The sequence below is a fragment of the Oreochromis aureus genome, linkage group 10 (genome assembly GCF_013358895.1).
Source record: "Oreochromis aureus strain Israel breed Guangdong linkage group 10, ZZ_aureus, whole genome shotgun sequence".
NCBI lineage: Eukaryota > Metazoa > Chordata > Actinopteri > Cichliformes > Cichlidae > Oreochromis > Oreochromis aureus.
Genome location: NC_052951.1, coordinates 19,636,927 through 19,651,124, shown reverse-complemented (window position 1 = coordinate 19,651,124; position 14,198 = coordinate 19,636,927). Strand labels below are relative to the sequence as shown.

General features: G+C 44.8%; 1 long non-coding RNA gene across 1 annotated transcript; it reads left to right on the top strand.

Moving 5' to 3' along the window:
- The first annotated feature begins 5,589 nt into the window (after positions 1-5,589).
- Positions 5,590-6,710, top strand: LOC120442206. Its single transcript, XR_005614570.1, has 3 exons — positions 5,590-5,782; positions 5,858-5,919; positions 6,209-6,710. It is a non-coding gene; the product is annotated as an uncharacterized LOC120442206 (long non-coding RNA).
- The last annotated feature ends 7,488 nt before the right edge of the window (positions 6,711-14,198 follow it).

Genomic DNA, 14,198 nt, shown 5'->3' with positions numbered 1-14,198 from the left:
GGAACTCAGTAGTCATTTTCACAAAACCTTTATTCATCTTTATTCATCTTCATTTAAGCATGCATCTTCTAGAAGGGAAGACGTGCAAGGCCGGTGTCCCTCTGCAAAAACTTCACTCCTTTGTCTGTGAAACACAGTTTTGTAGAAGGGACCCTATCATAAAACCCCCATGGTGTGCTGCAAACTCTGTGTCTGTGTGTATGCACGAGCACGTGAGTGCCTGTGTGTGTGCGTACCCGTGTGTATGTGTGAGTGCACGTGAGTGAGTGTGCATGTGGGTGTGGGTGTGTCGTAACAGTCAAAGCACTGTGTGTGTGTGTCTCTGTATACGTGACTTCCTGGGGGTCATAAAAGTAATCCCCCTTCCAGATGACAGTTATCCAGTTACAAATGTTGAGACCCCCACCCAGGTATCCCCTGGGGAATTTCCACTCAGCATCAACTTCTCTTTGTCTTACTTTCACAGCTCAAGTGGAGGAGGGTCTCCTAGAAATCTACTCCTATGTTTATGACACACTCAGGCCTTTATTACATCCAGGGCAGTGTCAGTGTCTCTACAATAATTCTACATCCTATCTAACACATTTCTAAACTCTAAAATAGGTAAATATGGTGAAGCGCATAAATGTAGGTATTAATCTTACACTTGCAACACTGATAACATTAACACTTCACTGTAGCAATTTCAAGACTTCAGGTAGTAAAGTGAATGGCCGTTTATCAATGCCCAAGTACGCGAGTACGTACTCGCGTTCTCGGTGAGTACGTACTCGCTGAGAACGCACGGGAGTACGTACCCGCTGAGAACGCGAGCACGGACTCGCGATTTGTACAATTGGAACACCTGCGTACATGATGATGTCACAGGTCCGGAGTTTTTACTGCCGTCCCCTCCTAATTTAACTGTGAGTAACATGTTATGAAGCTTAACTGTAATCACAGCCAAACCGGTTTACTCAGGAACAAATAAAACACTGAAATAAACCAAACATTAACATTTAGAAGTGATCTAAGTGACTTATATATCATTTTTAACCTCAGCAGTGAAACCTCTATTAATAAAAATAGTGTACATGTACATACGTGTACATACCTTAATAAAAACAAGCAGGTGAGATGTTAGAACGCTTTTATTTCTATTCTAGTGGACACTCAATACTATAGACAGCTGCTGGGGTTTCTTTAACCTGAGTAGTGAGAAGTCCGCGAGCGGGGGGGGTGAAAACGATGTCCCGGAGTCCGCTGTTGAGTTTTGGATGAAATGCATTCTGGGATATATAGCTGTCCCAAGTCCACACCGATGCATGCTCGATAAAACGGGCGGATCGAGAACACATCCGGGACTTTTTTCGTTCTCGGCTTGATGCGTGCTTCAATTGGAACAGTACTTGGTCTCCGACTGATGACGTATCACGAGTACACGAGAACGCAAGTACGCACAAGTACGCATATTGATAAACGCCCAATCTGATCTTGTCTTGGCTCTGGTGTGAGGGACAAGTTTAGACTACATGGTGTGCATTAAGGATGGGGGGGTGGGGGGAACTTTAGCTAATAGACTTCAGCTTGGTCCATGAGTTTGTGCCGCGCACCTCAAAAGGTGGCTCATTGTAGAAGATGTGGTTGCACAGTTCTTCCAGTGGGGGCTCTGGGTCTGTGGTGGCAAACTGAGCTGCATCCTCAATCTCCTTCCTCACTTCCAAATCAATTCCCTACAGAAATGACAGACAAGGCATCTTCCAGTGTATGAGGCAATTCTCCAAGACGTGATGAAACCTGGAGGATCTCATTTTAAATTTAGTTGCAGCCCTTTCATTACCCTCACATCTGAAGTATGCATTAATGTTAGAGTTAGCATGCTAGCTAGGCAAACCTCTATTACTTGCTGCAAACAAAAGGTCTCTAAACTGTCAGAAGTGTTGCTCATAAATTTGATTTCTGCATCTTAAGCATTTCTTACCTTGAGTTCATCCACACTAGCCAGGTTGTGGCTGAGCATGCGGTCCTTTAGCATGGAGATGGGGTCACTCTTACTGTGCACTTCCCGGATCTCCTCACGTGTGCGGTAGCTAGAGGTGTGTATGTGTGTGTATTTATATTATACAGGACCTCATATGGGTATTCTGCAATTGACTAGTTTGTAGCCCACATATATTATCACAGCAGTGGTGCTGTACATCAAATTATCAGCAGATGTCGGTGTAACCCAGAGTAAAATCAGATTTACTCTGATTTATAAGTACAGACCTGAAACAGGGATTAGAAACATACACAAAAAACACAACACGCATTCATGCCAAGTGGGAGAGAGTGAGAAAATGTCAGAGATGCACAGGAAGACTGGAGGACCATGACATTGCCTTTGCTAGCCATGTGCTCCTAAAAGCAGAAAGAAAATCTTCAACCTATGATAGAGAACTCGGGGCCTTTGTCTGAGCAGTTAGACATTTTCGTCATACAAGCAGCCATTTGTTATTGTCACATATCAGAAACTCCTCTTGTGATATAACTAGAAGGAGTTGGCCGTCTGATGGATGGATGGTCTGCTTGTCTCCACCCCAGGGAAAAGGGTAGCTGAGGGGTGGTCTCTGGCCTGCTGCAGTGGAAGAGTTACGCAGTGAGCTTGCAGGGCGGCGTGCAGGTGGGGAGAACAGGTGTGCCTGACAGTTTGATTAACGGTGTGTCTGTTCTGTTTTGCAGGGAGAGCTAACACGAGAGGTGTGTGTGGCACGGAGTGAGGGGTGTCTGCGTCCTGGGTCGATCACAGCTGAAACCGCAGTTGTGTTGCCATGAATAAACAAAGAACTGTTCCTCTCACTTTCGAGAGTGTGTGTGTATGTTACGGGGTCCCGTGTCACAGTAACATCTGGGTACCATCACCCCTCAGGGTGTGGTGGTGCCTGGACCTGGGGTATAGAGTATGTTTGGGGAGTGTGTACAGTGTCCATTTATGTCTGTCTCCATGTTGGGCGAGTGACGAGTATTTGTATATGTGTGCATGAGGGTGGGAATGTACGCTGGTGTCTGTGTGTGCCTGTTGTCTGTGTCTATATGTCAGGTCGAGTCTTAGACTCCACCTCTCTGGGAACATCTCAGGCCTTCCCCAGGTATGGGGAGCCTAATCCCACCACCACCCTCCCTGCCGGTGGCTGATGCCCTTGGACGTCGGTGCGTTGGTGGTTCTGGGTGCCTGAGGCTGGGCGCTCAGGTATGTACTGGCTTACCCGGGTGACTGCTTGGTGGCCCGTGGCTCAGTCGGGCAACTTCTGGGGGGTGAAGCTACTTACTTAGCTTCAACAAATATTGAAATGTAGGTCATGAGTTTATTTGTGAATTAAGAACAACTGTATTTGTTCTTAAGGGACACCTCTTTTTACGGGGTAGCTAGCTTCTGTTGAACCTGTTTGGACAGAAATCCCTCTTGTTGGTGCTGTGGCACTCTTCCTCATAAAACTACTTTGAATAATAATTTAGTGATAAATGAAGGTAGCAATTCAGCCAATATTTCATCACGTCTATCATTTCTGATCGTAAAAATAATACAGGTACATGAGAGAAAACAAACAAACAAAAAAAATCAATTTTAACAACAACAACAAAGAGGTTAAAAAAACCCAACATGAAGTTGAGAGATTCTGAGCTTGATAAAATGTTTGATTTGGTTCCGCATTTGCATTGGTTGCTTATGCACATCACATATCAGCATATATACTTTAGTATATATGCTGGCATAGTGAAACTGACTTTAAAACATTATGTTGTGGTTCTTTTAACTCCAGTCCTGTCACACATAGATTCTACATGAGGCCCCTGATATTACAAATGAGATTCCTTTTTATTCATTTTCAACCTTTTTTCAGAAGGACCACCAAGGCATTAACATCCTGGGGGCTGTGGTGGTACTGATTTATGGTTTATTTATTTATATGGCACATTTTAAAACAACAGGGTTGATCAAAGTGCTTAACAATCAGCAAAAATCAGCGAGACATTAAAAGGCAATGCACAGGAAAAAAGTTAATAAACAAACACACCAACAAACATCAAAGGTGACAGACATAAAAACAGGCCTGATGATAGTTAAACTAATTTGGTTTAAAAGCCAAAGTAAAAAGTGAGTTTTAAGATGCGATTTAAAGGAATGGATAGACTCGGAAGTGTGAATAAAGGCGGAGAGATTATTCAACAGTCTAGGTGCTGCAATTGCAAAGGCCCGATCATCTCTGGACTTCAGCCGGGATCTAGGTTGTTCTAAGAGCATCAGCAAGATGATCTTAGTGCTCTCCTGGGGTTATACAAGCGGAGGAATTCAGTCAGGTAACTGGGTGTCAAATTGTTTAAAATTTTAAAAGTAAGCAAGAGAATTTTAAAATCTATATGGTATTTGACAGGGAGCCAGTGTAAATTAGCTAGAACTGGGGTGATGTGATCATGCTTTCTAGTATCTTTTAGAAGGTGTGTAGCAGCATTTTGAACTAACTGCAAATGGTAGAGAGGAGAGTGTTTGAGGCCCAGGTAAAGAGAGTTACAGTAGTCCAGTCTGGAGGTGATAAATACATGAATAAGTTTTTCAAGTACTTTTAAAGGAAGATAGGGCTTCACATTTGATATCAAACGTAACTAGTAAAAGCTGGTTTTTTACCACTTAGGACCCTTGCTTCTCTAATTTAAGAGAGCTATCCAAAAACGCTCCAAGGTTTCTTACCTTGTGAGAGAGATGGCTGGCAAGAGGACCAAGGGTGTCTGTTAACTGGCACAAAGCGGTATGCCTATCAAAGACAATTACTTCAAAAAAGAAAGTTTTGTAATAATCAAACTTTAACATCATGGAGACAGTTAAACAAAGGTTGCAGTGGGTCACATCCAAGTTCAGAGGGAAGTAAATTTGGATTTCATCAGCTTAGCAGTGGAAGGAGATGTTACATTTTTTGAAAATAGAGCCCAAAGGCAGCATATGATTTAAACCAAGATAGGACTATGTCTCTGAGACCAACAACATGTTTTAGCCTCGATAATAAAATGTGGTGATCAACCGTATCGAAAGCAGAGGTCAAATCAAGTAGAACTAAAACCACAGAGCAGCCTGAGTCGACGGTTAAAAGTAAATTAAAGGGGATGATTTATTTATTTATTACAAAAAACAGTTTTTTGGCCTTCAATGGATCATTTTAACTAAATAAAGTATTTCTATTTCTTGAGAATCGAACAATATTAAAAATTGGCATTGGACTTTTTGCATCACTAATCACTTGATAAGCATAATAATATCGTCCAATTAGACATTGCATGTCTTTTTTCAATTATTTAAGTTGTTCTATAATTATGTCACCCTGCATGCATCTGAGTTTTCTGTAGAAATGAGTTTCAGTGAGCGACAATAATACACAATCTATCTACATGTAACCCACATAAAATTGCATCTCTGACCGACTTCACTATTTCACTCGTGGCAATCCTCTGATTTCCGTTGTCCAAACGATGTTGCATAGTCTTTCCGATGCATTGGGCCACAATGCTAGTCGTCCTTCGTCTGTTCACGTTGTTTAGCGTTTAACATGCGACGGGACGTGCATGGGTTAAGGCGGGGAGGATGTAACCCACATAAAATTGCATCTATAATTAAACCGAAGTCCTAAATTCCAACCGGAGCGTGTCCGTGAAGGCATCGCGACGCGTCATGCCTGATTGTGACCAATCCCATTCGCGAGACACTAATATATGCCTTCCGGGTTGTCGCCTCGAAAAGATGCGGGGGAGAGGCGTTAGCGGATGGAAGCAACAGGTACGTGGGGCGAGCGCCTTTTGTTGTTTACTATCTTGGTTTGTTTTTGAATTAATTGTGGATTGCGTTTAACAGTACTTTGATACCGCCGCGGGTAGATGCGTGGGGCTCGTATGTGACATCGCACGTAGTGAATGGTGAGTTGAGTCTGAATGTCTGTTTGTGTTTGTAACCTGTATCAGTATGCCAGTGCTATTAGCTGATGGGATGGCTAAGGCTGTGGCCCTACCACATTATTACTACTCTCACTCTATGTGGCTGTAGTTTTGTTATTAGAGATTGTCATTTATCTTAACTTATTACAATGGTTGGATATGTATTTGTTGTATATTGGTATTTTCTCATGAACCTTATTGTGTACACTGGAACTAAAGCTAGCTTGGGAAATTTAGATGAATTTTGCTAATAGTGGTCCTGTGATTATAGTGCAGGCTAGTGGTGCCCTGGAGAGACCACAGCGACACCACTACTTTGGATGGCGAGCTAGGCCCAACGAGCCAGAACCCCAGCTACAACTTCCTGCAGTCTGGTAGGAGGCTGCTGTGGCCTACACTCTCCCCCCCTGGTTTTCAGTCCCCCAAATCTCATTTCCGAGATCTCAGTCTTGGAATCTCAGTTCTGATCAATCACACTTCCAATGTCAACCTGTTACAGACTGTCATACGCGTTGGACTATATCAATCATGAAATAGCAACTTTATGGACTTTGTCTGCTGGGGGTTGGAGGAGGTTGCTGCACCACTGTGCAGCTGATATTTTACAAGCTTGAATTATGTTTTATTTTTCCCTGTCTGCAGATTTTGTAAATATTGATATTTGGTGAATGCACTTTATTTTCACTGTAAATAACAACCGTAATCACAATATCTGTGGTTGTATGTCTATTATACTTCACTCACCTCCTAGAGCCGAATCTGACATCTTCTGAATTAGCCCAACCACTCATGGCCATCTTATTTTATCTTAGCTTATGTACTTGCTACATAAGACAATTAAGTGGCGAGCCAGCCAGGAGGTTGTGTCAAGTATAATATTAGTTGTGTACATTCAGTCTCACCATCTCATCATATTACTATGAACATGGACTTGTTGGAGTCATTAGGTGTTAAAATACCAAACGCGGTGTTGGTTAGTGGCGTCCCCGCATATGAGGTTGAGGAGGTTGAAGATTTTCTTTTCCAGTATGGTGCTATTGAACGCTCCGTGCCAATAAACTCACCCGGTTCTGAGTTTAATAATATGCTCGTCGTTGAGTTTAAAACGGGGTCTGCTTTTGATTTATTGGGTCCGATTCTGCCGTATACATTTAAGCCTTTAGATAATGAATATCATATAAAAGCTTGTCTAAAATCTATCTATGCTACTGTTGGGTGCACAAAGACTAAGACTTATTTAGCTGACTTAAAACAAGTAGCAAAACTGTCTGGTCGGGATTTTGCTGAAGTTCTCCAAGAACTAATGACCCAAATAAATGGAGCTGTTTCAGAACTGCGCCCAGGAAAACCAGAAGGGCTCAAGCAGGAATGTGCTGCCGCATCTGAGCACACATCGGCTGCCACTCCGGATCAACAAACCCACAACATGGCTATTCCTGTCACTTCTTCAGCTGCCCTACATTCTACAACAACAGAAGGACATTCTATCAGTATGTCTGCAGCTGAGTTGAATCCACCTGAAGTACAGAGGTATGTTGTGGAGCATATAGTAAAGAGCGAAGATGTAAACATACGTTCATTCCATAAGCTGCGCATGTTTTCTGGGAGACTGCCACATCCACAGCATGAGGTGGACTATGATACATGGCGCTCTGGAGTGGATCTCATCTTAAAGGACCCAGCCATTTCAGAACTACGAAGATCCAGACACATCCTCGACAGTCTTTTACCACCTGCAGCGGACATAATTAAGCACCTTAACCCCGACCTACCAGCAGAGACCTACATTCAACATCTTGATTCTGCTTATGGAATTGTACAGGACGGGGAAGAACTTTATGTGAAGTTCATGGACATATTGCAAGACTCGGGTGAGAAACCATCCGGCTACCTACAGCGACTTCAGGTGGCCCTGAGTTTAGCTGTCAAGCGGGGAGGAGTCAAGCAGGGTGAAGTGAACAGGCACTTGCTCAGCCAATTCTGTAGGGGATGTTGGGATAGCAACCTTATCTCTGAGCTTCAGCTGAAGCAGAGAAAATCCAACCCACCTTCTTTTGCAGAACTGTTACTCCTATTAAGAACTGAAGAAGACAGAGAAGCTAGCAAAACTCTGAGGATGAAGCAACATCTGGGAACATCAAGACATAGAGTTGCAGCTCAAGCTCAGTTCGCAGTAGAAGAAGGAAAGGGGGTCTGTGCTGCGTTGTCCACTCTCACCCAGCAGATAGCGGAGATACAAAAGCAACTTGCCGCCTTAACTGCCTCCCAGTCTCACCAGCCCTGTACTCCTGTTCCAAAGCAGCACCAGAAGCAAAGAACGGATACACAGGGGAATATATCACCTAACCCCAAGCCTGGGTTCTGTTTCAGGTGCGGGGAAGATGGACACATTAGACCACAGTGTGAGAACAGACCCAATCCTGTATTGGTCAATGCAAAACGCAAGCAGTTCAGTGAAAGGAAACCAAAATGGCAGAAGCGGAATTCATCCGCTGGACATTTAAACTAGATACAGTTTCTGTAATGGGACGTACAGAAACTGTGCAGGACCCACATTGTCCCGCAAAGAAGGAAAGGAACAAGGAGGAAATTGTTCACTGTGTAGACCTACACACTCGTCCGGAGGCAACCACAATGTTACCTCATGGGTTAGTTGGGTCAAGGTGCACAACAGAGGTGAACCTAGCAGGCCATCCACAGCAATGCCTGCTTGATACAGGATCACAGGTAACTACAATACCTGTATCCTTTTACAACAATCATCTTCATGAACAACAAATTCAACCACTCCATGATCTCCTCCAAGTGGAAGGTGCTGCGGGTCAAACCATTCCATATCTCGGATACATTGAGATTTCTGTCACGTTCCCCAGAGATTTTGTTGGTGAAGAATATGAAGTAACAACATTGGCTCTAGTTGTTCCAGACCCACATCCTGACGTCCCCGCTATTGTGCTAATTGGGATGAATACCCTGGAACCACTGTATGAACAGTATCTTAACCAGCATCCGAGCTATCAGCCCAGCACTCACGGGTACAGAGCGGTGTTGAAAACACTACAGCTGTCACACAAGCAGAAGGAGAATGGCAACATTGGAATTGTGAGGCTACTAAGCAAGGCTCCAGTGCGTGTTCCGGCCGGCCGCACTATTGTCATCCAGGGCTCTGCCAAAGTTTCCACTCCATTGTTTAGCCAGAGTGTTCTCCTACAGCATCCTGCTTCCACCTTACCGGGTGGATTGTGTGTCAGCAGTTGTCTCATCAATTTCCCAGCGCTTTCCCCATACAAGGTTCCCGTGGTTATTACAAATGAGTCGGAGCAAGATACCTTCATTCCACCTCACAGTGTCATTGCGGATTTGGAAACCTATCACTGTATCTTGTCTGAGCACCGCGTGACCCATCTTCCAGTCAGGAATACTATCACCAGCCTGGATTTTGATTTTGGTGATTCTCCATTGTCACCTGAATGGAAGACGCGAGTCATAGGAAAGCTGAATAACATCTCGGAGGTCTTTTCACATCATGACTTGGATTTTGGATGTACATCAGCTGTCAAACATCATATCCCACTTCATGACAATACACCGTTCAAGCAACGTGCCCGGCCAATCCATCCACAAGATTTCGAAGCTGTCCGCCGTCATCTGCGTGAGCTTCTGGAAGCCGGCATTATAAGGGAATCATCGTCTCCCTTTGCTTCGCCTATCGTGGTGGTCAGGAAGAAGAACGGTGAGGTCCGACTGTGCATAGACTACCGGAAACTAAACCTCCAAACCATCAAGGATGCATACCCCTTACCTAATTTGGAAGAATCATTTTCAGCACTCACTGGTTCCAAGTGGTTTTCAGTACTTGACCTGAAGTCTGGTTACTACCAGATCCAGATGGAGGAGGAAGACAAGGCAAAGACTGCTTTTGTGACTCCTCTTGGGTTCTGGGAGTTTAACCAAATGCCTCAAGGTGTCACTAACGCCCCAAGCACATTTCAGCGCTTGATGGAGCGATGCATGGGGGACCTCCACTTAAAGGAAGTGCTCGTTTTCCTCGATGACTTAATCATCTATTCAGACACTCTTGAGGAACACGAACGAAGGCTGCTGAGAGTCCTGAACCGGTTGAAGGAGTATGGGCTGAAACTGGCACCGGAGAAATGTCGATTCTTCCAAAAATCTGTTAAATACTTGGGTCATATTGTCTCTGAGGAAGGAGTTCAAACAGATCCAGAGAAGATAGAGACCATCAAGACATGGCCGGTTCCACAAACTCTGAAACAATTGAGATCTTTTCTGGGTTTTGCTGGCTATTATCGCCGGTTTATAAAAGACTATTCCGTCATTGCTAAACCACTCAACGACCTGACTCGTGGATATTCTCCGGTTCAAAGATCAAAGACCCTGAAAGCTCGCAAGACATCCACCTATAGGCCAAATCAACTCTTCGGTGAGAGGTGGAATACCAACTGTCAAGTTGCATTTGAAACCTTGATTGAGAAGCTTACAACTGCCCCGGTCCTTGGGTTTGCAGACCCGTCTCGCTCATACATCCTGCACACTGATGCGAGTGTGACCGGACTTGGAGCTGTGTTGTATCAGGAGCAAGAGGAGAAACTCCGGGTCATAGCCTATGCTAGCCGCGGATTGTCGCGGAGTGAGAGCCGTTATGCAGCCCACAAGTTGGAATTCCTCGCCCTTAAATGGAGTGTGACCGAGAAATTCCACGATTACCTGTACGGAGCAGATTTTACAGTGGTTACGGACAGTAATCCACTAACCTACGTTTTGACAACAGCTAAGCTGGACGCTACTGGACACCGTTGGTTGGCTGCACTGTCAACGTACTCCTTTAAACTCCTGTACAGGGCTGGCAAACAAAATTGCGATGCTGATGCGCTCTCGCGACGACCCTACCCCTGCTCCAATGATGAAGTTTCCAATGACCATGAACTCATCCGTCAGTTCATTTCTCAACACACAGCTGATTCTGATGTCCTTCCAGAAGAGATTGTGAAGGCAATCTGCCAAAGTCATCTGGTCAGAGCCACACGGCCGGGTGACTGCGGTGAGGTTGGCCTCACACTTGTCGAGTCTTTGTCAGTTAAAGTGGATCCCATCTCTGACAGTTACTGTTCCGAGGACCTTCACCAGCTGCCTGTCGTTTCTACTCTTAACGTCAAAGAGAAACAACACGCAGATCCCTGTATTCGAGAGCTTATTCACCAGCTTGAGACGGGAGAGAGGATTCCACCAACAGCCAGAGCTGAGCTCCCTGAACTTCCGTTCCTGCTCAGAGAATGGTCCAGGTTGGAGCTGGTGGATGGAGTTCTGTACAGGAGGAGACGGGACAATGAAGACCTTTTATACCAGCTTGTCCTTCCAGAGGAGCTTCGACCTTCAGTCCTGAAAAGTCTCCATGAGGACATGGGCCATATGGGGATTGAACGTACACTCGACCTTGTCCGTACGAGATTCTACTGGCCCAAAATGGCAAAGGATGTTGAGCAGAAGATCAAGACTTGTGGCCGCTGTGTGCGCCGAAAAGCCTTGCCAGAAAAAGCTGCTCCACTTGTCAGCATAAAAACATCGCGACCACTTGAGCTCTTGTGTATGGATTTCCTTACGCTTGAACCTGATGCTAGTGGCACTCGTGATATCTTAGTCTTGACTGACCATTTCACTAAATTCGCTGTTGCCATTCCAACACCCAATCAAAAGGCAAGAACTGTGGCGAAGTGTCTATGGGAGAATTATATCATCTATTATGGCATTCCTGAGCGAATTCATACCGATCAAGGGCAAGATTTTGAGTCGAGACTAATAAAAGAATTGTGCGAGTTTGCAGGCATTCGGAAGAGCCGTACAACCCCTTACCATCCAAGGGGAAATCCAGTGGAGCGATTTAATAGAACGTTGCTGGCAATGTTGGGGACTTTGGAAACAAAACAAAAAACGAGGTGGAAAGAGCATGTGAAACCGCTGGTTCACGCCTATAATTGCACCAGGAACGAGGTTACAGGGTTTACTCCTTACGAACTTATGTTCGGTAGAACACCTCGTCTACCTGTGGACCTGGTGTTCAATTTGCCACTGCGGGAATCCAAGCAAAAGAGTCACTCACAGTACATCAAATCACTCAAATCAAGATTGGAGGAAAGTTTTAACATTGCCTCCAGTAACGCTACAAAGGCTGCCGACCGAAATAAAGCACGCTTTGACACCCGTGTGACACCATCAGCACTGGAACCAGGTGATCGTGTGCTTGTGAGGAATGTTCGCCTTCGAGGGAAGCATAAACTTTCAGATAAATGGGAGGAAGAAGTTTATGTGGTTGTCCATCGGGCTGGGGACCTCCCGGTCTATAAGGTAAAACCTGAGAACAGCGATGGACCTATGCGGACCCTTCACCGCGACCTCCTCCTTCCATGCGGCTTCCTCACGGACAGTGAGGTTAACTTGGACTCATCAGAGCAATCACTTCCTCACAGACCAAGAACTCGGCAGCAGAACCTGGATTTAAATTCCTTCCCAGAACCTCTGGTTGAGGATGAGGATACAGGAAGCTTGGTTTCATTATATGTTAATCCTCCAACATTGCACTTCACTGTGGAAAAACAGAATCATTTTCCAGATTCATCTGATGGTGGGAGCCTAGGACCACTGATTTTGGATCCTTCAGCTGAAGTGGAAGTGCAAGGAGAATCAGCCTCTGTGTCCAGTGTTCTTCCTCCTGCAGTAGAGTCTGGCGGTGAGCAATCTGGCTCTGATGTGGAAGACATCCTACTTGAAATTGTTGAAAGTCACTCTGAAAACAGAAATAGTTTACCTGAAAACTTACCTGGAAATGGAGACATATTTGTCAACATTCCTGTCGTTGCTGTTGAGGATTCTCCTGAAGAGTCCAGTGTTATTGAGCAGGACACTGACATAGGTGACGGGCTAAGACGTTCACAACGACAAAGAGCGCCACCTGACCGACTTCACTATTTCACTCGTGGCAATCCTCTGATTTCCGTTGTCCAAACGATGTTGCATAGTCTTTCCGATGCATTGGGCCACAATGCTAGTCGTCCTTCGTCTGTTCACGTTGTTTAGCGTTTAACATGCGACGGGGCGTGCATGGGTTAAGGCGGGGAGGATGTAACCCACATAAAATTGCATCTATAATTAAACCGAAGTCCTAAATTCCAACCGGGCGTGTCCGTGAAGGCATCGCGACGCGTCATGCCTGATTGTGACCAATCCCATTCGCGAGGCACTAATATATGCCTTCCGGGTTGTCGCCTCGAAAAGATGCGGGGAGAGGCGTTAGCGGATGGAAGCAACAGGTATGCGTGGGGCGGCGCCTTTTGTTGTTTACTATCTTGGTTTGTTTTGAATTAATTGTGGATTGCGTTTAACAGTACTTTGATACCGCTTGCGGGTAGATGCGTGGGGCTCGTATGTGACATCGCACGTAGTGAATGGTGAGTTGAGTCTGAATGTCTGTTTGTGTTTGTAACCTGTATCAGTATGCCAGTGCTATTAGCTGATGGGATGGCTAAGGCTGTGGCCTACCACATTATTACTACTCTCACTCTATGTGGCTGTAGTTTTGTTATTAGAGATTGTCATTTATCTTAACTTATTACAATGGTTGGATATGTATTTGTTGTATATTGGTATTTTCTCATGAACCTTATTGTGTACACTGGAACTAAAAGCTAGCTTGGGAAATTTAGATGAATTTTGCTAATAGTGGTCCTGTGATTATAGTGCAGGCTAGTGGTGCCCTGGAGAGACCACAGCGACACCACTACTTTGGATGGCGAGCTAGGCCCAACGAGCCAGAACCCCAGCTACAACTTCCTGCGGTCTGGTAGGAGGCTGCTGTGGCCTACACTCTCCCCCTGGTTTTCAGTCCCCAAATCTCATTTCCGAGATCTCAGTCTTGGAATCTCAGTTCTGATCAATCACACTTCCAATGTCAACCTGTTACAGACTGTCATACGCGTTGGACTATATCAATCATGAAATAGCAACTTTATGGACTTTGTCTGCTGGGGTTGGAGGAGGTTGCTGCACCACTGTGCAGCTGATATTCTAAAGCTTGAATTATGTTTTATTTTTCCCTGTCTGCAGATTTTGTAAATATTGATATTTGGTGAATGCACTTTATTTTCACTGTAAATAACAACCGTAATCACAATATCTGTGGTTGTATGTCTATTATACTTCACTCACCTCCTAGAGCCGAATCTGACATCTTCTGAATTAGCCCAACC